The 26,652-nt window shown below is 44.4% G+C and overlaps 1 protein-coding gene and 1 long non-coding RNA gene across 3 annotated transcripts in view; one reads left to right on the top strand and one right to left on the bottom strand.

Moving 5' to 3' along the window:
- The window catches only part of LOC144891281 (uncharacterized), a 426,767-nt gene that overhangs the window by 75,454 nt on the left and 324,661 nt on the right, over positions 1 to 26,652 (top strand). The gene's annotated exons all lie outside the window — the stretch shown is intronic.
- LOC137423715 (actin-binding LIM protein 1-like) overlaps positions 1 to 26,652 on the bottom strand; it is a 353,241-nt gene that overhangs the window by 234,587 nt on the left and 92,002 nt on the right. The window lies entirely within an intron of this gene.

Genomic DNA, 26,652 nt, shown 5'->3' with positions numbered 1-26,652 from the left:
TTGCAAGTTTATTCCTTTCCTGATTCAATCTATTGTCAATGAAATGAATGCACTCTGATTGCAACACAGACTCTATAGTGTCACTTTCGACAGTCTCCAGGGAAATGTACAGTCGCTCCAGTTCTGCCACTTGTTCTTGAAACCCAGGGTCAACATCCACAATCTTGCCAACAACCTGACGTGTAAGACACTGATCCACAAGCAAATGGCCACGAAAAGCACGTTGCACCGCCTTCCCACTCAGCATGTGCACAACAGCATTTTGACCATACACTGTTTCCAGGATCTCTTTCAGTCCACTTCCATCCATCAAACTTCCAATGGCACCCAACAAATTCATTAATGTGTGGAAGCTCCCAAGCAGTAGCACTGCATTATGGATTGGGTTATCAGCAGGAAGAGCATTCACTATCTCAGAGGCCTTCCAAAACAGCGGTTGGTCAAATGTGATGATTGCTGGCATGTTGTGTTTTGATGCAAGTTTGCTCAGGTAATCAAGAGTTGACAAGATGCAGGTTTTGTCACCTGGGTTCATATCAATCATTGGGAGAAACTGTATTGAGGCTTTCCCTGGGTGATCACACTCCTCATGCAGAAAGTGCATCATGCCTTGCCAATTTGGTGCACTCTTTTCGAAGCAAAATGACATCTCCCATAATATGTCAATTGGGCGATCACAAATTGATAACAACGGGAGGGGCTGAAATTTGAGGTTGCGGTTGACGTGCTCTGCATAGCGGTAATCTATTATATTGATCTTCGTCAGTTCAACGAGCTTCCTGTCAGACATTTTCTTTCTAGATATGATGTGGCTAGATTGACGCCCTGGTGTAATAGCTGCTATCATGCCCATCCCATGAAAGGTACCCTTTCCATCCAACGTTATGATGTTGTGGTCCACATTGTCTCCAGCAAATAACAAGGATGTATCAAGAATGTCGGTGTCACCTCCAAACACATCCGGAGCAAGAGAAGAGGCTGCATTTACTTCAAACCGTTGCACTTCGGAGTAAGATGAGGAAAAGCCAAAGGTTGATAGACTATCTATCAAGAAACGAGACCTATACAAGTGATGCATTTGCACTGCAAGACCAAGCTGCAATGGTGCAATTACAGCTGTATTGTATTGTATCTCCAATGTTTACCATACAACGTTGTCCAATTGAGTCCTAATTAGGTGTAATTAACTAATTCATGTGGAGTTGTTACTCAGTCAAGCTGCACAACTACCAGTGAGGAATTAGGTCATTAGCCTACATGCTGGGAGGTCATATTGTTAAAGACATGTGTCAGGTAGCAGATGTAAACATTGTTAAAGACACGAAACAAGTGTTATAAAATGTTGCCTTTGCAGCTGGTCTCAGTGGAACAAATTAATTTATATAAACAAAAAGAAACAAAAATAAAAAACCAAAGACGTTTTCGACGTAGTGAATCGTGCATGGTTTTGTGACATTTTTATCATGTCAAAATTTTTTACTTTCCCATGGTCCATTTCTGTCCAACTTTTGATATGTTCCTAAGTAAGTCTTAAAATATAAGGAAATGCAATAAAACTAAAATTTGCAATTTTTTTGGGGTACGGCTGTTCTGGTTGTATATTGACCCGTCTATCATGCTTCAAAATCTTCATGGAGGCAGACGAAGATGTTATCAGCGCTCTTGCTGGGCTTGGCGTTGGAGTGTACCCAAGCCCAGAGGTGTTGTCTGGATGTGAGAAGTTTGTGTGTCAGCTGTTCAACTCTGGGTTTGCATCCGCCAAGGCACTGAGGTGGCACATGTTCAAGCAGCTGAAGGGTAACCAAGGTGTGGAGAAGCTACTTCCGACTCAAGGATGTATCACTGAGCATATATTGCATGCACACCTACAGGCTAACATATTGTTACGGATCGCGGTTAGATGTTACTTCGACCGAGCGGTGGTGTATTACCGCGACCTAACAGTTATTCCCCGACTAGACCCCGATTCCACTCGAACGTTGACCAAGTCGCGCTATGCTAAATCAATGAAGGAAAGGACACAACGGCTGGGATAAATGAAACGACACAAGGGGTACAGTTCTCAAGACCTCCGGAGGAGGATATAATTGGTGGTGGAAAACAGGGGTAGATTACAAGGTATGAGGTAAAGCACAGAAAAGATGGGCACTTAGACACAGTCTTATCTTATTTCCGACAGACCACAGACAAATGGGACAAGACTGACTTACACAGGGATTGATGGCAGGGAAGGACAGGCAGTCGATTGATAGCACAAGGTGCACCTTGGCTCAGGGACAGGATCAAACACGGTCCAGTAGATCCAGGGAGGTATTGCAGCGCTCGGAGGTGGCGTCTCTCTTGCTTCAAGCTCAGCGCGCATCTGACGTCACCTCCCTCTTCCTGCGCATGCTCAACGGGGAGTGACACGCCCTCGGCTCCTTGGCTCCGCCCCAGATGGGACCGGGCCGCCGCTCCCATTGGGTGCGGGGGTTACCGGGCTCCGCCCTTGACGAGGAGCTGACAGCGAGCCCCTACGTGGTAACCCCGTCGAGCACATGTTCAATGGCGGCTCGTTGGAAAGGCTTGGTGCCCTTTCAACACCCCCTACCAACCAAGCCGGAGTGAGGACGCACACTCCCCGCGCCGCCGCCGCTGTTGTTGTTGTTGTACCATGAGGAAGAGCTGCGGGGAGGTATTGGGAGGTCCTATACTTCCTAACGGTGCCATACAATCACATTCTGGTGCAACGAAGAGTCAGAATTAATGGAAACGAGTCCTTAACTGACATAGACTAAGAATAACTAGCAAGATGTCCTATAGTTGTCTACGTGAGATGCGGTGGACCTGGATGCGACATTTAATGGGGGAAATAGGGGGAGGTCGGGTCTACAGAGTGTTGTTTACAGAAAATGGGACTAGGGAATGGGGGATTGGGGATAGTTGGGAAGGATGAGGAAATAGGGGAATATTTACAAGCGGATATGGATGGATGTAAATCCCATATCCGCAACATTGCACCCTTCTCTACCTCGGGGCGTCCCGACCCGATAAATTTTTACATACGTTAGTGTGGCACTCAGATGTAGTTCCCTCTACTATTAACTCAACCCTGAGTGTGACAGTTTTACAGATGTTCACAAATGAGTAAATATGTCCCCCTGCGACGTTGCACCCTTCTCCTCACAGAAACACACCCACAGGATAACCGAATCGCGGAAAGAATCCTCAAACTAAACATACAGCCGGTAGGGAGCATCATTTATACAAGACTACACTGATATTTACACTACGATCCAGGACCTGTTCTTTGAGGAACACATGCAGATGTTATGCATAGAGAGAGAGCACGCATGCCAGCATCGATACACCAACCCACGAGTGCCCTGTGGCCCTACGGCCTTTAATAATGTGCAGAGCACCCCATCCAAGCACCAAAAGCACCACCCCATACACACAGTCAGCACCATCCGGTGCACCAATAAAGTGTTCAGTAAAAACAAAAGCACAATCAAGTGTCCATGGTCACCGGTGGTGTCGCAGCCGGCCGATGTTCTGCCGCTGGTCTTGCCTTCCTGGAGTGCACTTGGCCTTCTGGCTTCTTTAAAAATAAAGAAAGGCGCCAACCGCGTCCATTTCTAAATTGTGGCCGTCAGGGGGGCCAACTAAAAGTGGTTCACCTGTATGGCATAGGTGCCACGTTGACCCAGAGGTCCATCCACGGGTGGTGCTTGCCCGCAAAAGAACTGCGGTCCATGGTGGGCGGCCACAAAAATTGCGGTCCATATGGTGTATCGATCCAGGCAGCAAGCAGCGAAAGTACAGGCCCACAACTGCAGAGCCAGCAGCTCTCTCTCCTCTCTCTCTGCCCCAAAGCCAGATCCTCGGAGGTGGGAGACAAAAGAAGACAATTGAGTAAGGTGGTAAGGGCGCAAAAGTGCACGCAATTTAAGGTAATGCACACTGGGGGCACATGGGAACCAGGTGACACAGGTACGTTCCTACTGTACGCCCCCCCCCCCCCCCCACCAGGTAACCTACATTGCCCCTCCCTTACCCCTTACTGTATCCACAAAACACAACACTACCCATAAACATCTACTTTACACATCAACAAACGTCCCTACTGTCTTCCCCGTTCCTCCCATAAACCAAATTCGTCTTCTCTCCCTCCTAACCAATCAAATTTGCCATTTCCAACTCTCATCAAAATTTGCCATCTCCAATTCATCATCAGTCCCTCCTAAGGAGGGAGAGATGGAATCACCCCAATGTCTCATCCACGTCGTGATGCGTCTCACAAATCCACACAGCAATTCTCCCTTCCTGCAACACAGAACAAAGGAACACAGGTGTGGAGTCATCATCATCACCTCAGGTAAGTGGCTGCGTATGGTGCGACAGGTTCATCAATCCTAACTATTTCCTAAATGACTTCAACAACTTTACATTACCCGGGGTCTTTCCCTGCCAATCCATTGGCCAACTTACACTATGGGTTCTAAAAACCAATTCCCATTGACCAAACTGTGGTGCTTCTCAATTTGGGGTCTCACTCCCCCGATTCATCTCCCGGTGCCCTCGCACAATTTCTGGGCTGTGACGTGTAGCTCTCCCAGCAGGTCTACCCACCTGCACACCTCCACCACTGTAGTTGCCACCCGAGCTTACCTGCTCCTCACCCTAACCTAACTAACTGGGGAAGGCCCTCTCGCACTCTCACCCCCTCAGTGCCCTTTCTGGCACGGGCTGCCCGATCCACACCCGGGATCCTCAGGCACCCACCCACTGACACTAACGGCTCCCAGAGCCCACCTGCGGCCTCACCTGGCCGACATCCTCACAGTGGTGGAGTGCCCAAACCAACTACACACACTAACAGGCTACACGCCCAGCCATTTCCACAACACTAATGCACCCATCCACAATACCATTCTGCAACCGCACCACAAATGCCAATATCCAACCACAATTTACCTATACCCTCTACCTAACACTTACACTACCCGCCCCGGGTACTCGTGAAAGGGGTCCACTCTTCCCCCATCCACACCTTCGCACCATGCACACCACTCCGTACCATTTATTCCATACACCTGTCCTCCATTCACCTGTCGTTGCACACCTGTGCAATCATACCTGGTGCCGCCTGCACCCTTCTCTCCCCTAAGCGCATTCGCGCTGACCCACAACACTCACTACTCATACACTGCTCCACACACCTGTCCAGTTCTCACACAGCATCATCTCATCTAACTACTCCCCTCTGAAACTTGCGCTTCCCAGTCGTCCCTTTAAACTATTGCGCTCCCTCGTCATTATCATCCACACTAAACTACCTGCGTCCCCACTACAGGTATCCTTGTCACTAACTAATCTTAACGTTACCTAATGTCATCTTCGCTAGATCCCTATCAATATCCTAACCCACCCGGGCTAGTTTTCACTGCCATACACCCCATAAACTATAGCGCATTTGCCCAAACATCATGGGAAGGGTGGCAGGGATGCCACCCTTACCCACCGTCATACGGCGCGAGTGGGACCTTGTGGGACCACCTCGTATGTGAGTCATTGCCCGCCTGCCGGACCCCGTGCGTCGCCCCTTGCGGGGTCAGCGCGGGGCCGAACCGGCCGGGCCCCCACAGTACATTACCCCCAAGGGGCTCTCGTGCCTCCCTGTCCCTCTAAAAACTACCCCTGTTGGTGTCGATGCATGGGTCACACTTCCGCAACCCGCTACCCATTCCATACCACCACAACCTTGCTCACTCACACCTCGCACCTCTCCCATCACCGGACCCTCTCGCTCGCCCCCTCGTTCCATACCCTCCGGACCAGCCATACACCTCACTCTTGGCCTCTCACGAACATCCGGGTCCATCTCGACCCCCAAGCTTATTAAATCACCTGGCGCATCATACGCACGACCATATTGGTCACCACTTACACCGGGTCCTCTTTCTCTTCGCTTCTCCTCCATCACCTGCGAATCCCTCATCCGGTTAATGAGCACATCATCACGATCCGAACACAGACTTTGGACCAATTCTTTTACTTCCTCCTTTATCTCTTTCTTATCCTCTCTCCGTCGCTTCTTAATTTCGCTCACCCCTTCTTCCACTTCTTCTAATTTCTGCTTCACCTCCTTCATCTCCTCGTGCACCCCCTTAAGTTCTTCCTCTAACTCCACCTTATTTTTTTCTATGTGCTCCCACACCTCCCGCTCTTTAACCTCCATCACCTCTACCACCTTGTTCATTTTCCTCGTCAGGTCCTCATGTACCGTCTGACACTCTTTTTTAATTACCCCTACGTCCTTTTTCATCTCCTTCTGTGTCGATTTTAAACCCTCTATTACCGCTGTGTTCTTCTTTACCTGGTCCCCCAACTCCTTTTGTCCCACTGTCAGTTGTTCTACTCCCAGCGTGAACTCCTCTATACCACCTTGCAATTTTACAGTCCCCTTTCTCACCTCCTTCTCCATGCGCTCCTTACAGTGCCTCACCTCCTCGCGCACTCCTCCGACCTCCTCACTCACACCTCTTCTGATCTCTTCTCCCATCACCTGCATCTCCTGCCCAGATGCCACCCTCATCTGCTCCATTTCCTCCCTGTGAGCATCCAATTTAGTTTCTACCCCCATTCTGACCCCCTCTATCTGCTGCCCCATTTGTTTAACTTCCCTTTCCGCGTGGTCCCTCATGTCCCTCAATTTGCCTTCCATACTGTTTTCTAACCCCTCTAACCCCTTTTTCATCCCTTCCATTTGATTCTCCTGAACGGCCATTCTGTTTTCTACCCCCATTAACCCCTCCTGTATTTCCCCTAATCTATTGTCTAATCCCTCTATTCTACTCCCTAACCCTCCGATCTGGGCCCCCATCCTTTGTTCTAACCGTTGGCTATTGGCCCCCATGTCCTCCCTCAATTTCTCGCTATTGGACCCCATTTCGCCCCCCATTACCCCCATTTGGCCCTCCAATCGCTCACCCTGAGCATCCATCCGGTTCCCCATTTGTCCCATACTGCTTTTCAAACCTCTAATTTGGTCTCCCAATTGCTCACTATTCTTTTCCATAAGGGCCTTCATTTGCATCATAAAAAGGTTCAAATCCACCGGTGGTGCTGCTACGGTCGCGGGCGCGGTCGCCGTGGCCATGTGCGAGGCGCCATTTTGCGAACCTGCCACCCTCACTGCTTCGCTCTCCTCTTGTCCCTCAATTTGGTCCTGGATCGACCCTGCCTCACTCTCCTCTACCGGAACCCAGCCGTCTTGATCTGCCATAGCGCGACCTTCAAAATTCGGGTTTTTTTTTTTGTAAAACAACACAATTTCCAACTGCTTGTAATTTTGAGCGCGTTAAGCGCGCTTTGGGTCCGATCTCACTCCTCGACACCAGTTGTTACGGATCGCGGTTAGATGTTACTTCGACCGAGCGGTGGTGTATTACCGCGACCTAACAGTTATTCCCCGACTAGACCCCGATTCCACTCGAACGTTGACCAAGTCGCGCTATGCTAAATCAATGAAGGAAAGGACTCAACGGCTGGGATAAATGAAACGACACAAGGGGTACAGTTCTCAAGACCTCCGGAGGAGGATATAATTGGTGGTGGAAAACAGGGGTAGATTACAAGGTATGAGGTAAAGCACAGAAAAGATGGGCACTTAGACACAGTCTTATCTTATCCCCGACAGACCACAGACAAACGGGACAAGACTGACTTACACAGGGATTGATGGCAGGGAAGGACAGGCAGTCGATTGATAGCACACGGTGCACCTTGGCTCAGGGACAGGATCAAACACGGTCCAGTAGATCCAGGGAGGTATTGCAGCGCTCGGAGGTGGCGTCTCTCTTGCTTCAAGCTCAGCGCGCATCTGACGTCACCTCCCTCTTCCTGCGCATGCTCAACGGGGAGTGACACGCCCTCGGCTCCTTGGCTCCGCCCCAGATGGGACCGGGCCGCCGCTCCCATTGGGTGTGGGGGTTACCGGGCTCCGCCCTTGACGAGGAGCTGACAGCGAGCCCCTACGTGGTAACCCCGTCGAGCACATGTTCAATGGCGGCTCGTTGGAAAGGCTTGGTGCCCTTTCAACACCCCCTACCAACCAAGCCGGAGTGAGGACGCACACTCCCCGCGCCGCCGCCGCTGTTGTTGTTGTTGTTGTTGTTGTTGTACCATGAGGAAGAGCTGCGGGGAGGTATTGGGAGGTCCTAAACTTCCTAACGGTGCCATACAATCACATTCTGGTGCAACGAAGAGTCAGAATTAATGGAAACGAGTCCTTAACTGACATAGACTAAGAATAACTAGCAAGATGTCCTATAGTTGTCTACGTGAGATGCGGTGGACCTGGATGCGACATTTAATGGGGGAAATAGGGGGAGGTCGGGTCTACAGAGTGTTGTTTACAGAAAATGGGACTAGGGAATGGGGGATTGGGGATAGTTGGGAAGGATGAGGAAATAGGGGAATATTTACAAGCAGATATGGATGGATGTAAATCCCATATCCGCAACAATATGGTTGCAAGACTTGGTAGCTGTACCGATCCTACTGGATCCAGTTACTATGGGATGGCGACAACTGGAAGACGGCCACTATATCCCAGTAGTCTCAAAAGTTTCCGCGGTGCCAGAGGGCGTGGTGGAACTTGTGAAGTGTTCCTGTGTCACCAGTAAGTGCAGTGGACGGTGTTCTTGTAAAGCCCATAACCTAGCCTGCACAGAGCTCTGCAAATGTCAAGGAGCCGAGGACACATGCAACAATGTCGCAATTGATGAGATTTCCAGCGATGACAAGGAAACCGACGACTTGGATGACTAATCCCAAAACACTCACATAGCTGGCACTCTCGTTGTTTGAAAACTGCCCACTTTGTATTTGTTGCGTTTATTTGCCAGCATATTACGTTATGTTACGTCCCTGAGAACGTTCATCTTGTGGATATCTGACTGTTATCGTGTTTTTGTTTTATTCACAAAAGTTAATAATGCTTATTGGAGTTAACTTTAGCTACACTTGTCCAAGCAGATTGTTTTTATTATCTCTGAATGTGCTATAATGGGAAAATTATAGCGATTTCTTTATTTTAACAAATTTATGGCGGCCATCTTGGATTATGGTGACTGCATATGCATAAAAAATTGGAAACAGCTGTTTTTGTGTTCACTGTGAAAATAGGAAGTAAAAAAGTACAAGTTTCCAGATTCTATATGAAAAATTGACCAAATTACACAATAACATACACTACTATGTACTATCTGAAACATTCAGAATTCTTTTTGGATCTCGTCACCACAAACCATCATGTGGGCAATGCATTTGGAACAGTAATGCACATACAAGCGGGAATGCACACAACACGCACAACAAAGTTACAAGTTTGGCTCGGAGGTTCATCGACGACCCGTTGCAAGTCTGCAAATGGCCGCAACATAGGCCGGAGCTTTCTACTATTTTCACTTCAGGCTTGCTGCACAATCTTGGTGTCGATCCCAATTATTGAATCCAATAAAAACTAGAACAATGTGACTGTGTCGCCAATATGCCTCCGCATAGTCCCACAACAGGTAGACGCCCTCGTTCACTGTCCTACAAATAAACAAGTTTCATTTCAATCCCTTCAGCTGTTTTCAAGTATCACATTTTCACCAGCCATGACAGGTTTCACATCGATTGGTGAAGCAGTTTCAGAGAAGGGTTTTTTAAATAAACATTTTTGGCTGGTATACCACTTCACCTATGGTGTCATAATTATCATGCTTTTGTTCCCCATTGGGAGTACTTGACAATGTGTCAAGTTTCAAATTTTTCCATTCAGCGGTTTCCGAGAAATAATTTTTTTATCATTTGTTTTTTATCCAAGATGGCTGTCATACCACGCGACCTATGACGTCACAATTATCATAAAAACATTCTGCATAGGGTCACTACTACCCTGAAAGTTTAGTCTCAATCAGCCATATGGTTGCTGAGAAAAACGAGGTTTAGCCCGTATGGACGGACGGACGGACGGACAACCTGAAAGCATAATGCCTCCGCCGACAAAAAAGCAAGTGGTTAACTCAAAGAAAAACATTCTGTACGAATCAAAAAACGACACACAATTCCATATCGCTACCTTTTTTCCTCCCAAGCTCCACCACATTCCTCCGCAGACCACCACAGAATGGAAGCGATCACACGATATAGTGTCCGAGTATACTGAATGAGGCAAACTTGAACTCGAGGTGGAAGGAAAGAGCGGAATTCGGTGGAAAACATATACGCACCGAACGGAAGCACCGAATCCAACTCGGAGGGAAATCAAAACAAATTAATTGGACGTGGATATGTCTGAAATCCATGTTCCATTCACCTGACATTTTATGGTGGTGTGTTCTCCATGCCACACCAACCTGACTTCACATGCAATTACGGATCTGAATTTTCAAAGCCAATCCATATCTTCCTGTCCCCAGTTTTTAGTTCAACTGCATTTCCCAACCTTTCCAGACATTCCAAGGCTGTGTGCGAGAAGCTATACATAATTTGTGCCAGGAAGGTCAGACGTTTCTTCATGTTCAGATTAAATCAACAAACAGTATATGTTTCACCACAACACATCACGTTTCCCATAAACCATCTCATTGTGACTTTCAACTCTGCAGTCCGACTCCATTTTGTAATTTCTTTTCTAACAACATACCCATTTCCAACTGATTTTGAATTGGTTAAAGTCCAACAAAAATGTCATTTGCGAAGTATAAATTTATTTTTTCCATTCTTGTTACTTGATTTGTTCCTACACAAGAGGATTGTGCAAAGGTACCACAACCTCTGGGGTGTCAGTTCAATATTTCACCAATAAGCAACCACCATGCCCTTAAAAAAAAAAAACAAGTAAAAACGTCAGTTGTGAGTATTATTCATATCAGCAGATTCTGAATGATATTTCACAAGGGGCACAATAGTGGGGGACCTTGAGGTTAGAGATGTCCACGCTGATGAAACTGCCCATCAAGAAAACCAATATATATAAGGAAACCAAAATATATATAAGCTCGCAGAGTTAGTGTGAGAAATCTCTGAGGATATCCCATAGACTCAATAGCTCAGTGGGCTGTCACTGAGTGATGTAAGTGATGAGATGTAAGTGATGAGGTTCATGGGTTCGAGTCCCGGGTTGAGTCAGAATTTTTTCACACTAGCCCCACGCAGGAATTTACTTCCTGTTTCTTAAATTGTTAGATGAGTTAATCTTCTATGCACTTTCACACACTTACATACACATACATCCGGGGTCTACCTAGCAGGTACGTAAGACATCGGCCATTATAAAGACCATTATGAAGCTCGCAGTGTTCGTGTGAGAAATTTCTGAGGATATCCCGGAGACTCAATAGCTCAGTGGGCTGTCACCGCGTAAGTGATGAGGTTCGTGGGTTCGAGTCTCGGGTTGAGTCAGAATTTTTTCACACTAGCCCCACGCAGGAATTTACTTCCTGTTTCTTAACTATATATATATATATATATATATATATATATATATTGTTGTGGAAATGAGGATTGTGTTTTTTTTTGTTGTGTAAATTGTTGTAAAAATATCGCCCTCCTTCCTCCAGTTGTGTATAAAGGTCAAAGTGCGTCCCGTAATTATGTCATAAACAATCACGTTTAGCCAATCATAGATTTCCTCCTTGTTGGTAGTTTATTTCCTTATTCTATGTAGGTTAAGGCCGTGTCTTCCATTAATTGACACTCCATTGCACCGAATTCAAATAGATAGATCCCCTTTCATTTTCATTTAATAAAGCCTCAATTGCCAACTGCATTCGCCGCAGCTATTGGGCGGTTTTCACCGCGACTCCATTAGCCACGAGGTAGGCTTGGAGAAGAAGGGGGAGGAGCTGCCGAATCCTGGGTGTGCCCGCCCATCGTCATCAAGGGTGGAGCCAGAGGGCCCGTGCCGACCAATCAGGGCCGAGGCGAGCTCACCGATGGGCGTGTTCCGGAGGCCGGCGGCTTGATTGCCCGCGGCGTTATAAAAAGCGCGCGCGGAAGCCTTTGACACAAGTGCAAAAAGAGAGTCAGAGATACGGCAGAAGTGCGAAGTGCCAAGTGTGAAGTGCCAAGTAGAACAAGTGCCAAGTGCACAGTGCCAAGTGCGCAGTGCCAAGTGCGAAAGAACAAGTGCCAAGTGCGCAGTGCCAAGTGCCAAGTAGAACAAGTGCCAAGTGCGCAGTGCCAAGTGCGAAAGAACAAGTGCGAAGTGCCAAGTGCCAAGTGCGAAGTGCCAAGTGAGAAGCGCCAAGAGAGAGTTGCACAGAGGTGCCAAGACAGAGTTCTAAGGAGCAGCTTTGGAGAGCGCACGGTGCACCGGAGGAGCTTCGCCGTGCAGTTTGGAACCGCGGCGGTTTGGCGATCCCAGCTCGAGTATTGACGGCGGCTGTCCGCTTCCAGCCCGACCGATCCCCGCTGAACCTTCCTCTCCCGCCAAGCTATTCCTCCTTCCGATCATTCCTGCCTGCAAATTCCCCATTCGTGTGAGTCCGTCTTTGTTTGTCTTGTCCTTGGGTTTCTAAGTAAGACTGCATAGGTAAGCTAGAATTTTCACTGTGTCTCCTTGATTTCTTCTGTAAATTATTTTATTATCCTTCCTTCTCCTTGGTTTCTTTTGGTTGTAAATAGCAAATAAATTATATTCGTATTTCCTACTTCTGTCTTCCTCTTCTTCACATCCGTGTCGCCTTTGTCTTTTCCCCATTGAATATCTGTGGCACGATTTGGCCCACGTTTAAGGAATCGGGTCTTAGTCATTGTTAATAGTTCGGGCCGCGGCCGCCATCCGCTCGGCAAATCAACACCTTATCCGCGGTCCGCAACAATATATATATATATATATATATATATATATATATATATATATATATATATAGGAGGGAACATGATATATATAGAGTTATAATATATATAGAGTTATAATATATATATATAGATATATATATATATAGAGTTCTCCTTCTCCCTCCTTTTGCTTTAAATATTTCCCTATTGATTCTTGTCTTGTCTTTTTGATTCTTGTCTTATATATATGCCGTATATCGCTGCTGTTTGTTTTCTTGATTCTTGTCTTTTTGCAATTGTTGTTTTCATGTATTGTTATGCATTATGTTTTCCACTCTGTCAAAGCGCCTTTGGGCTTCTGGAAAAGCGCTATACAAAATAAATGAATTATTATTATTATTATATATATATATATATATATATATATATGAATATATATATATATATATATATATATATATATATATATATATATATATATATATATATATATATATATATATATATATATAGGAGGACCTTATAGCAGGGAACATGGCCTTAAAATGCATGTTGTTGTTGTTGTTGTATATATATATATATATATATTGTTGCGGATATGGCATTTTGGCCTCCATATCCGCTTGTAAATATTCCCCTATTTCCCCAATACTCCCCAACTATCCCCAATCCCCCATTCCCTAGTCCCATTGCCTGTAAATAACACTCTGTAGAACCGACCTTCCCCTTTTTCCCCCATTAAATGTCGTGCCCAGGTCCACCGCATCTCACGTAGACAACTTTCGGACATCTTGCTAGTTATTCTTAGTCTATGTCAGTTAAGGACTCGTTTCCATTAATTCTGACTCTTCGTTGCACCAGAATGTGATTATATGGCACCAGTAGTGAGTTTAGGACCTTCCCTTACCTCCTCCCATCTTCTTCCCCCAACAACAACGACAACAACGGCGCGGCGCGGGGGGAGTGTGCGTCCTCACACCGGCTCGGTTAGCCGCCATGACCATGTGCGCCGACGGGGTTACCAAGAAGGGGCTGCCTGTCGGCCCCTCGTCAAGGGCGGAGCCGGTAACCCCCCCGCACGCACCCAATGAGAAGCAACGGGCCGATTCCATCTGGGGCGGAGCTAACGAGCCGAGGGCGTGTCACTCCCCGCCGGATATACGCGGCGACTTACCGGATGTGACGTGAGATGCGCCCCCAGCTTGAGAAGACAATCACCACATCCGAGCGCTGCGACCTCCCCGCATCTCTAGACCGGACCGGGTCGATCCTGCCCTGAGCCCAGGTGCACCTGGAGCCATCGATTCTGCCTTTCCTTGCCATCAATCCCCGTGTGAGTCAGTTTTGTCCTGTTTATCTGTCGTCTGTCAGGGAATAAGATAAGTGTGTCTAAGTGCCTGTCTTTCTATGCTGTCCCTCTCATTCCTGTAATCTAACCTTCCGCCCTAATATAACCTCCTCCGGAGGTCTTGAGAACTGAACCCTTGGTGTCGTGTCATTTTAGTCCCAGCCGTTGTGTCCTTTTCCTTCATTGATTCAGCGTAGCGCGACTCGGCAACGTTCGAGCATAATCGGGTAAACGTGCAGGCGCGGTCATACCAAACCGCTCGGTGAACCAACATCCACCACCGCGTCTGTAACAATATATATATATATATCAGCAAATACTTTTTTTTTAAACAACCATAAGTAACAAACAATCAATGCTTTATACAATAGATGCAAAACATAGATATCTTTTGATCAGTTTGAAATTTCTTGAGCATGATCGACACAAAAGTTGCATGGGAGAATTGAATTAATGATGTCATCGGGCACGTGGTTAGGCAGCCATATTGGATTGACATACATCTAAGTCGTCAATAAACCACACAGGCCCAGCAATCAGAAATCAAAGATGTATAAGACAATGTCATAGACCTACGATCCACTTTTGTGAAGGACATACATTACATGTGGGACCATTACTGCCCCAAAATGGGTCCAGTACAATCACCTTGAGGCATGCAACTGTTTAGTGTAGATTCAAATCTCTACCCAGCTATAAACTGCCATCCTGGTGTTTCACAGGCAGGCGACGCCTCAATATGTGCTTTGGTCATGGGAATGTCGTTAAGCTAGAGAAGCTGTCTGCCGGCATTGGTGGCTGGCGGACATGCTCTGCAATGCAGCACCCCCTGCTAGGATTACACTCGTATCCAATTTGAGCAATCATCAAATTCAGGAGCACAGACAGCTTTGCTAACTGTCTGTTATTGAAGATATTTTGAGCTGACGTTCGATGTAATCATCATCCTGCTGCAATTGTATGGGAAGCACAATGAGTGCATGTTAACATGGACATTAGAACAGCACTAACGAACAAGGCCCATCATAACTCAGTATGAATCATTTGATTACATTGGAAGGAAGATGCACCGGTGATACGGCTAAGTGCTGCGCGTGTTGTTGCATCGGTTATAGGAATAAAATGGCAAAACTCATTGCACTTTCACAATTGTTCATAAACACGACTAAATACGGACATGCACTGAGAATTAAAAATTGTGATGTTAAATTTCCTCTCATATCCAGTCAATTATTCTGAATACGTTTCCAGATATACTGCGGAGAAACTGCCTATGGGGTGCGGGAGAGAGGGGAAGGAGTGGGTGTGTGGAGGTGGTAAAAGATGTTTTATTTTTATGGTTCCTGGAGGGAGGCATTAAGTGTTTAGTCTTGGTGTCTGTGCTGTAACGATTTTTGAAGAATAATTATTAATTATTTAATGGTTGACTTTTGATTTAATTTCTTTTCAATATTCAATTATTTATTTTTCAATTTTTAGTTATTTAATTTGTCAATCATTTGTTTTTTCATTTTTCAAATTTGTCAATTTTCATTTATTTAATTTTTTCAATCAATATTCATGTATTTATTTTCCAATTTAAAATATATATTTAATATATATTTAAATTTTCAAGTATTTACTTTTTCAATCATTTAAAATTTTTTGTCAATTTTCATCTAGTTAATTTTTCAAATCAATTTTCACCTATTTCATTTTCATTTCATTTTAATTCTTTTGTGTGTATATATACATATATAAATACATATATAAATTCTCAATTATCTATTTTTTTCCAATCTTCAATTGTATAAATATTTTTCAATTATTAATTATTTAATTTTCCCATTTTTTTTTTTTTTAATTGTTATTAGTTTTTTCTCCATGCTCATTGTGACATAAACAGTGACAAAAAATAGCAGAATGACTCCTTTTTTCTGTTCAAACTGGTTGAATGAGTGATTTTTATATTTCAGGCACTTGCAACTCACCACAGGTGAGTTCAATTCCAAAGTAAAGGAAAATTACCTTCTTGAAATCTAATTATTTCTAACAACTTCTAAAAGGTGCCAATAATATTGTCCTGGCCATTTTAGGATCTCTGTGTGGAATTAGCTAAGATTTAGTAATTTTTTCAGCTTTTTTGGTTTGTTCCACTGCAGACCAAAGGAATACATTTGTGGATACCAAAGGATTTTTTAATTTCAACAATTTTCTGGAAGAAATGGTGCATTATTTGAAAAAAGTGCAAGGGTGCCAATATTTTTGGCCACGACTGTATAACCAGGGAAGGACACTGCATCAGCAACACGATAGAAAGGCACTCGGTAGAGAGCAAACCTCCACCAGGCTGAACAGTTTACGTTTTGTATCCCACTCATAGACTAGATCTGGATTCGGACCTGAACCAAAATCGAATCGGCTTGTTCTCGTCACTTAACCAACTCAGTTCTTGTCACTCCACCTAGGTTTGTCCAAATCCGTCAACAACTTTTTGAAATACCATGCGAAATATCGTTTTTGGCCTCATCTCTCAATTGTAAAGAATCAGTTAAAAACTTATCGTCTCCAAATCTTAACCAAAACCGAATCAATTCTTCCTTGTCACACACCCAACCTGTCCACCAAGTTTTATCCGAATCCGTCTATAACTTTTTGAGATATCCTGCTCACAGACAGACAAACAGACAAGTAGACAAGAAAACATAACCTCCGTCCACCTTTGGTTGCGGAGCTAATAACTGCACTTAAGTAACAAAATGAATGACGCAACCAAAATAATGATGCAACCTGTAATCAAATCCCAATGAAACATGCCGTCTGATTACAACTGAGACTGCAATGCAGTCGATTTGATTTTGGTCGTTTTTGTTGATTTTTAGCCATTTAAGAGGTGATGCTCAAGAAAGCACAAGAAGATGGAGATCAGATTTTCAATAGTTTGTGCAATAATGCAGAATGCCAATCGTTTGAAGAATAATGCAAAATACAACAGACTTTCGGAGCATACATTTGACTAAAAATCTTGATTTGCAAACAATGTTGAGAGGTCCTCCAAATTGGTTTCCATCCCTGCGCTTTAATTCCATTTTGCACTCTCTCTGTGACACAAAGATATCATGTGCTCTTTGCGTGGAATGCTCACTACGTACGGACGGACTAGCGAAGGTTTGTACCGCCTTACATAAGCAAAGATTTCACCATCGGTTATTATTCAACTCATTGCCTGCAGAAAATAACGTTCCGAGAGTGGGCGATAAGAAGGGCCTCTTATACAGGCTTTCTCGGTCAGCAAGTGTGGCAAATCTCTTGGTATAGGCAGTTCAAACCCACATCCCAGTTCTATCCACTGCATGAAACTTGTGCACTGATCAAGAATGTCAATTCATGCCCTGATGCCAGGAAAGTCAAATAATCCTTTGATTCGGCATGGTGTACAGACTATACGACCAGCGTCTGCAGGCAACACCGACCAAACAATCTTGGTCAACCTCCAAGGCTCCCGGAAAGATTGTTTGAGTCAACAAGAGACCTGCAACATGGAATGTTTAAAAATATTTATTACATGTAAGAAACCTCATTTTATAGACTTTCCCTTTGATGAGTTATACAATTAATTGGTTCTTTATTTGAAGGAAGCATCAAGGAACATCAGCTGCAGTGAGCCTCATATGATTGTTATTATTATTGTAAGGGTTAAGGTTAGAGTTAACCTAACCCTAACAATATAAAATAAAAGGATGCACAGGTATTACATGCAATGTATTATCACTGTTCATTTTACAGGACAAAACAGAAGTAATCAAAAGTGGTAAAACAAACAAAACAAAACAAAATTGTTCAAACTCTTCCATCCAACTAACTGCTAAACCATGAACCCTTGTTGAGAAACAAGGAGACGTCACAGTCAGTGATTATGTTCACACTACTCTTAAAACATCGATCTATAATAGAGCAGATGTATATATTGTCGTGTTCCCGGGGTTAGCACCCCTGGCGATGGATAGCCGATCAAGCTTAAACTCCGAGGCGTTCAGTCAACAATGGCGGACCTTCTTTATACGGTTGTCAGGCGGACCTTTATATGCACAAGGAGTGGGGGATGGGAGGAGTAGCGAGGCCCTTACCTGCACGGTTTCCCCTGGACGTCCTCGAACCATGATAATCAATTCAACCGTCAAGGAATTAAAATTCAACAATAAAAGGGTTTAATAAAATAATGCCAGTGAACAAAGAATGCACAGTAACTAAAATCCTAAATGTTGGAGCGCCCCCATACGAACTCGTAAGACAACATGAGGGGATAAATAAATGTGAAAATAATGCATAGTGTTTGTGAGGTGCATTTGCCTGCACTCCGCCTGACGTCCGTGTCCGTCCGAGGCCGTCGAAGGTCCCGCGTCCCTGCGCGGGAAACACACGCCCTGGCGCAAAATCCATTCGCCCACCAACCGTGAATGTGAAACGAGCAGGGCCTCGTTCCGCCCTCGTCCCACAATGCTCCGAAGCCTCTCAGCCACCCCCAGCCGTCGCAAAGTCAGCACCAACGAACCAAGGACAGGATGCGTCCACTCACAATCACATCCACGAAGTCCGGAACAGAGTGCGGTGTGCGAATGCCACCGCCAAGAGCGAGCCCAAACTCCTACCATACACAACTAGGACCCAGCGCAAGCGGAGGGATCCAAACCGTTCGTTATGGATGTCGGGACCAAGAGTGGAAATAAATGCAACCGCTCGCATCAACTCGGGACACAAAGAGCAGCAGTACCAAGGGAAGTGGGAGGGAAGGGAAGTGGGAAGGGAAGGACAGGGACAGGGACTTCCCTTGACAGGGAAGTGGGACCGTTCACAATCAAACCCAGTGCAAGAGGTATAACTTCGACTACATGTGATGACGGTCCCAACGCAAGACAGAAAATGTCGGGTTCACCATTCTTTTGTTCCCCGAGCTCTTACAACATCCGATGATGTCCATGTATGCTCCAATCAGCGAGTCCATCTCCTCCCTCTATGGCTGTCATGACCAATCGTTCTTCGGGGCGTGGCCTCGTGGCCACTTGCCAGCCTTTATGATCAGCCAGTCGGTGGTATCAGCGGTAATTGAATGTCCTAGTTCCGGGTACTTATTTAATATTTATTTTAGGTGTGGAGTGCATGGCTGGTGTGGTGTGTGTCATAATGAACAAAGGAAAAATCACATAGGCCATTTACATACAGGGGATTTACCCTTAATCCCTAAATAATTAACATAACCCCACCCCTCGCCATGGGGACAAAGATACACTCTTACACGACATCCAGTCCACACATCCATGTTAAAACACCACAAATCCACCTCTTTCAATCTTCGACTTCATTCCTGAAATTCCTTGTAGTGTCCATTTGTTTTATATCATGTATCCCCCTCTGTGTTTTATACCTCCCCTAAGCCCTCTCCCTTTGACAGATCTACCGACGTCACTGTTCTCTACTGTTTTTTGTTTTTGTTTTTTTGGGGTTTTATTTTTATTTTTTTGGATACCAGATCGAGGCTCGTGTAAGAGCTAACATTGATCACAAAAAGACAAACTGACACATAGAACATAAAACATATGATAAACAGAGCAGGAGAACAAGATGGAGAGCAGGGACATCAGGAGATCTGTGGGTGGGAGAGGGCTTGGGGGGAGGAGGCATGGAAAGGCGGGGTGGGGGTGGGAGAGGTAAAAACTGTTAGGACTTCCAGGAAAGAAGTCAGTATTTCAAAAAAGTGGAACTGGGGTGAATTAACAGGGGTAGAAAAGATCAAGGTTTTGGATGGGGGAATCAAGGGAATCAATGATGGGGAAAAGATCAAGGTTGGCCTTTTTGGGCACAGTGGTCCCCTTTTTGAGGCAATGTTTTACAGCCGGATGCCATTCCTGTCACCAACCATGTTCGTCGCCTCTTGTGACACACACGGAATTACCAGTTAACTGGTACTCAATTTGCCTCAATATATTTATATATATATGCGACCGCTCCACATGCGAAATTTGCATTTATGTTTATTTAAATTACACAATGGACTACAAAATGTAAATGTTTCATGATATTTGTTATGTTCTATCACCTTTATCTGTCAATATTGTTGAAATGAAGATCAAATAGCTGTATGTTGAAATATGTTGAAAAAGTCAAAAACTTTACATGGGGTGTACTTACTTTTTCACGTGAATATAAATATATATATATATATATATATATATATATATATATATATATATATATATATATAATATATATATCTATATATATCTATATATATATATATATATATATATATATATATATATATATATATATATATATATATATATATATATATATATATATATATATACATGGGGTGTACTTACTTTATATATATATATATATATGCATATATATATATCTATATATATATATATATATATATATATATATATATATATATATATATAAATATATATATATATATAAAGTAAGTACACCCCATGTATGTATATATATATATATATATATATATATATATATATATATATATATATATATATATATATATATATATACATATATATATATATAACTGTGGTGAATGATGTATATATATATGAGCACATATATATACACATACATACATATACTGTATATGTATATGTATATGTATAGTGGAAATAGCGCTACATTCGGTTGTAGCCTACATTACAAATAATCTTACTTTATCTTCTTCATAATGTAATGGAACCTTCTCAAAATTATGATATGGAGCAATAACATTTATGTTATGATATGGAGCAATAAAAAATATGTTATGAGCAATAACATTTCTTTCAAAAATCAAATCATGAAGTGCATATCTAAGAAAATGTCACAGCACATTGCCCACTGAAGGTGTGCTGAGAAAGGTGTCCGCTAGTTATTGCAATACTTCATGGAATGGATATAGACAACCCTATAGATATACCACAACTGGTTGTGAACGTTTTGATAGCTTGAAATTGATTTCCTGGACAGGTCTTTCAAAGGGAGGTACAAAAGCAGCCCTCAATCAGATAATTTATAATTGACCCACTCAGCAATGAATAGGCCAATTATAAATTGGTAGAAACCAGCACAAAATGGCATACTCATTAAAAAAGCAACAGTGGGACCTAAGACATCACAAATTGGTCCTGAAAGAGCGAAGCAAAAAAATGAACACAGGTATTTTGGGCCCTATGAAGGCCTCATTCCAAACTTCTGACATTCACCCAAAGAGATCACCACCTACCAGTGATGGCTTAGAAATGTGACATTGACTTCACAGAATGAGTTTCAAATCTCATTTGGTGGACTAATCCTGGAACGTCAACATCAATGAGACTCAATTAATCGGAATTTGAATGGACAACAGCATTGTGAGCAGAAGGAATGAAGTCACGAGTTCACATAAAGACGTTGGTGGAAATGTTGGAATCGTTCATTCTTTGAACGACAAGAATATTACTGCAATGATGAGCATGTTGTTGAGGCCAGCAGTAGGTTAAGAGGAAAGGTAACGATATAAAGTGGAATGCCTTTCGTTGAGAGCAGCTCGGGTCTAATTCCACCGCTTGACGTCGATTTGTCGTGAGATGGGGTTTGGGCACGGACCCACAGGTCCAATTGACTTTCCTGAGAGAATGACGTCATGTAGTCCAGTTGGTCCAATATACCTTCTCGGTGCGACACAATCACAAGGATTCCTCGAGTGAGACACATCCTTGCAATTGTGGCCCTTAAGTTGACTTTCATACGCACATTCTAAATGAGACGTTTGTGGTGGAGTGGGTACACACATATTGCATTGCCTTCACCGGTGTGGATTTGAGTCCCTCGGCTGCTCATGGCGGAAATGTCTGCACCCTGTAATGAAGTGGGCACCTGTCCAGGATTGGTTCTGAGCCAAATAAATATGCATAACTTGTCATGAGTGCCCTGTAGCTATGTCAAGAGTATGAACCTCCAAACAATAGAAATAGAGAGAAGATGCACAATGGTCAAGGCTGAGGATAGAGAACTTAGAGGAATTAACATATTGTTGTGTTTAAGCAAAGCAGCTTCAACGGGGGGTTACCTGCAGGTATGGTTGGATAAAATAACCAAGTAAGCTCGTGTCTTCGACAAACCTTTGGAAGACTGAGGCTGCATGGAAAGGTTTGTATTATTTATACCAATGATATATGGCTTTCCTTGTTGTGCAATGTTTGTGAGAGAGAAAACAAAACCAGACCTGGTGGCATAGTGGTTTCATATAGTGTGACAGTTAGGAACGAACATCCGTCGATAACTCACAAAGGAGTTCCCGAGTCAGTTATATCGTTAGTGTATGTGCCCAGATAGGCCCCCACCCATTGTCTAAGCCCTAAGGGAAACAAGGTATATGCGTTGTGTGGGCTAGAGTAGGTCTCCTTTCTCCTTCCTCCTTCTCCTCTATGTCCCTCCTGTTCTTCCTTTATTCCTCCTTTAAATCATCTTTTATTCATGCCTCATATACAGTGGTTGCCTTTTCCTGCACCACACAGCAAAAGGAGGCGTTGGCTGGTGAGCCAATGAGACCGCGCGATCGCACGTCAAAGTGCAAGTCACGACCTTTGCTCCCGGAAACTCCACTTCCATTGAACTTTGATCACCCAAGTCTCCGCCCACACTCAAGCTGCTTTAAAGGCAGACGCGAGACGGACCGTCGCTGTTGACACGCGCTCGGGACCCCGAGACAACGTGCCTGCGAGGAAGGAGAGACCATCGTTGGAGTCTGTGCTGGAGCCAGGGCTGCTTGTGCTGAAGCCAGGACATGCTGTGCTAGAGAGCTCCAGGAGAACGGTGCAACGAGTGTTCAAGCATGAGGCAGAGGCGCGAGGGTGAACGAGTCGGGAGGTCCTTAGCTCGGGGAGATAGCTCCATACTGACGTACACTTTTTTTCTCTTGCTATCCCTCTAATAATTTATAATCGGTCCAGCTAAACTCACGAATAGCATCACAATTATAAAGAGAGGTTGGTGACTTGCCTCTTGACCCTTCCAGGCAAGGCTTTACATACAGTGCATTCAGAAAGTATTCAGGCCCCTTCACTTTTTTCACATTTTGTTATGTTGCAGCCTCATGCTGAAATCGTTTAAATTCATTTTTCCCCTCATCAATCTACACTCAATACCCCAGAATGACAAAGAGAAAACAGGATTTTAGAAAGTTTTGCAAATTTATTAAAAAGAAAAAACTGAAATATCACATTGACATAAGTATTCATACCCTTTGCTATTTCACTTGAAATTTAGCTCAGGTGCCTCCCATTTCTGTTGATCATCTTTGAGATGTTTCTACACCTTGATTGGAGTCCACCTGTGGTAAATTCAATTGATTGGACATGATTTGGAAAGGCACACACCTGTCTATATAAAGTCTCACAGCTGACAATGCATATCAGGGCAAAAACCAAGCCATGAGGTCGAAGGAACTGCCTGCAGATCTCAGAGACAGCATTGTGTCGAGGCACAGATCTGGGGAAGCCTACAAAAACATTTCTGCTGCATTGAAGGTTCCCAAGAGCACAGTGGCCTCCATAATTCTTAAATGGAAGAAGTTTGGAACAACTAGGACTCTTCCAAGAGCCGGCCACCCGGCCAAACTGAGCAATCGGGGGAGAAGGGCCTTGGTAAGAGAGGTGACCAAGAACCCGATGGTCTCTCTGGCTGAGCTCCAGAGATCCTGTGTGGAGATGGGAGAAACTTCCAGAAGGACAACCATCACTGCAACACTCTACCGATCTGGGCTTTATGGCAGAGTGGCCAGACGGAAGCCTCTCCTCAGTGAAAGACACATGAAAGACACATGTATGTGAAAGCCACATACATATATATGGTATGTATGTATCTGTGTGTGTGTGTGTATATATATATATATATATATATATATATATATATATATATATATATATATATATATATATATATATATATATATAGATAGATATATATATATATGTATATCTATATATATAAAACACAGTTTGTGTGTGTGTGTGTGTGTGTGTGTGTGTGTGTGTGTGTGTGTGTGTGTGTGTGTGTGTGTGTGTGTGTGTGTGTGTGTGTGTGTGTGTAATGTTACCGATAGACTCCTAAACAGAGAGGCTTACGTGCTTGATATTTGGCATAGACATGGCCATTGAGCCTGAGACGAACATGGCCGAACTCAAAATATTTGACGATCCATATTTTTTATTCATATTTACCTCAGCGCATTTCAGCGCACGGAATCAACGGAATCAGAGCAGGTGGGCGCTGATTCGCTCAGAGCGATCACGTGATGACGCTATGACGCTATGAACGCTATGACGCTATGACGCTATGACGCTATGAAAAAAAAAATCGCTATGACGCTATGAAACGCTATGACGCTATGAACGCTATGAACGATATGACGCTATGAAACGCTATGAACGCTATGACGCTATGAAAAAAAAAATCGCTATGACGCTATGAACGCTATGACGCTACGACGCTATGACGCTATGACGCTATGAAAAAAACAATCGCTATGACACTATGAAACGCTATGAACGCTATGAAAAAAAAAATCGCTCGCTTTACCAAGGGGCTCGCTCTCCCCCCGTTCCCCTCCCCTCCCCTTCCCCCTCCCCCTCCCCCTCCCCTCCCCCGCCCGGCAATGCCGGGTACTTCTGCTAGTATATATATATATATATATATATATTGTATGCAGAATCGAGGCTCGTGTAAGAGCTAATACAATGAACATGAAAAAATGCACAAACACATAAAACATACAATGAAGGGAGCGGGAGACAAGAGGGGGAGAGAGAGGGGGAGAGAGAGGGAAGCACACAAGCACAACAACAGTAGCGAACAGGGACGTCGGTAGTTCTGTGGAAGGGGGAGGGCTGGGGGAGGAGGCGGGAGCGGTCCACGGCATAAAGCAAATGAACACTACCAGGAATTTCAGGAAAGAAGTTGGGGATTTAAAGAGGCGGATTTGGGGTGTTTTAACGGGGGTAGAAAAGATCAAGGTTTTGGATTGGGGAAGATAAGATATGGTGGTGAACAGCTGTTTTAAAGACCTGGAGGGAGGAGAGGAATTGAAGAGAGTGAGGGAGATTGCTTCCAGAGGCAGGAGAAAGGAGGAATGAAAGAGTGAAGGTGAGCAGAGAATTGTGATTTTGGCAGCTTCACCGGAAGAGGGTTGCTGGCAGATCTTGTGCGTCCTGCAGGAATATTTGGGGGGCAGAGCACAGACAGAGCAGGGGGAGCAAGGCTGGAGAGGAGTTGGTTGAAGACAGAAAGACCACCTACCTGCCTGTGGTGAGAGAGAGAAAGGCCCTCCAAATCAGCTTCATCGTGGGAGATACCAATGATTCTGAATACTTTGGTTTCAACCGCATGAAGCCGATCTAGGTGTGAGGCAGGAGCACCAGCCCACAGGGGAGAGCAGTATTCCATTGAGCTGTGGATGAAAGCTTTGTATGTGGTGAGGAGCTCAGAAGTGCTGTAAAAGGACTTTGCATGACGAAGGATGCCCAGACGGTGACTGGCTTTGGAGGCCAGCTTGAAAATGTGGTTTTCCCAGGAAAGATCATGGCAGATAGTGAGACCCAAAAGCTTGAGTGACAAAACTTCTTCAAGAGGATTGTTCAGAAAGTAGATGGGAGGGTTGTCCAGATGGTTTTTTTGTAGAGACAAAGTGAGAGTGTGAGATTTGTCAGGCTTGAAAGAGATGTTCTACTTGTTTGACCAGTTTGTGATGTTATCCAGATCTGCAGAGAGTGAAGAGGCTGCTTCCTGCCGATCTGAGGGTGGAGATATGAAGCGGCAGAGAGTGGAGTCATCAGCAAAGAGATAGAGAGGATTTTTCAGAGAGTCGGAGAGATCATTAATGAAGACCAGAAAAAGCACAGGGCCCAGACCACTGCCTTGAGGAACTCCAGCCTGAACAGGAAGGGGAGATGAGAGAATTCCATTCAAGGCCACATGTTGACTGCGATCAGAGAGGAAGTCTGCAAGCCATGCATGGAGGTTTCCATGTATACCATAGGAGGAGAGTTTGGTGAGCAGAGCGGGGTGCTAGACCGTATCGAAGGCGCAAGCTATATCAAGGGAGACAGCTCTGATTGCCTGTTTTGCATTGAGGACCTCCATCCATTGTTGAGGCAGCAGAAGCAGCATGTCCAGAGCAGAATGACCTGGTCTGAATCCAAATTGATGATCGGAGATCAGGCCATTGGAGAAGAGGAAGGATTTGATGTCAGAAGTGATGATGGATTCCATGACCTTGCTGATTATTGGGATCCAGCTGATTGGTCTGTCATTGCAAGGATCTGTTTTTGCACATTTTTTGTGTAACGGTAATGTTTACTGATTTCCAAACTGATGGCAACTGACCTTGAACAAAATAAAAGGTAAAGAGAACAGAGAGAGGGTGAGATAGAGCAGCAGAGCAAGATTTTAGGACCCGTGGGCTGATGCCGTCTGGTTCAGTT

This window comes from Myxine glutinosa, chromosome 3 (genome assembly GCF_964187855.1).
Source record: "Myxine glutinosa chromosome 3, kmMyxGlut1.1, whole genome shotgun sequence".
NCBI lineage: Eukaryota > Metazoa > Chordata > Myxini > Myxiniformes > Myxinidae > Myxine > Myxine glutinosa.
Note: the sequence above shows the minus strand (reverse complement) of the source record. Positions and strands in the feature narration are given on the sequence as shown.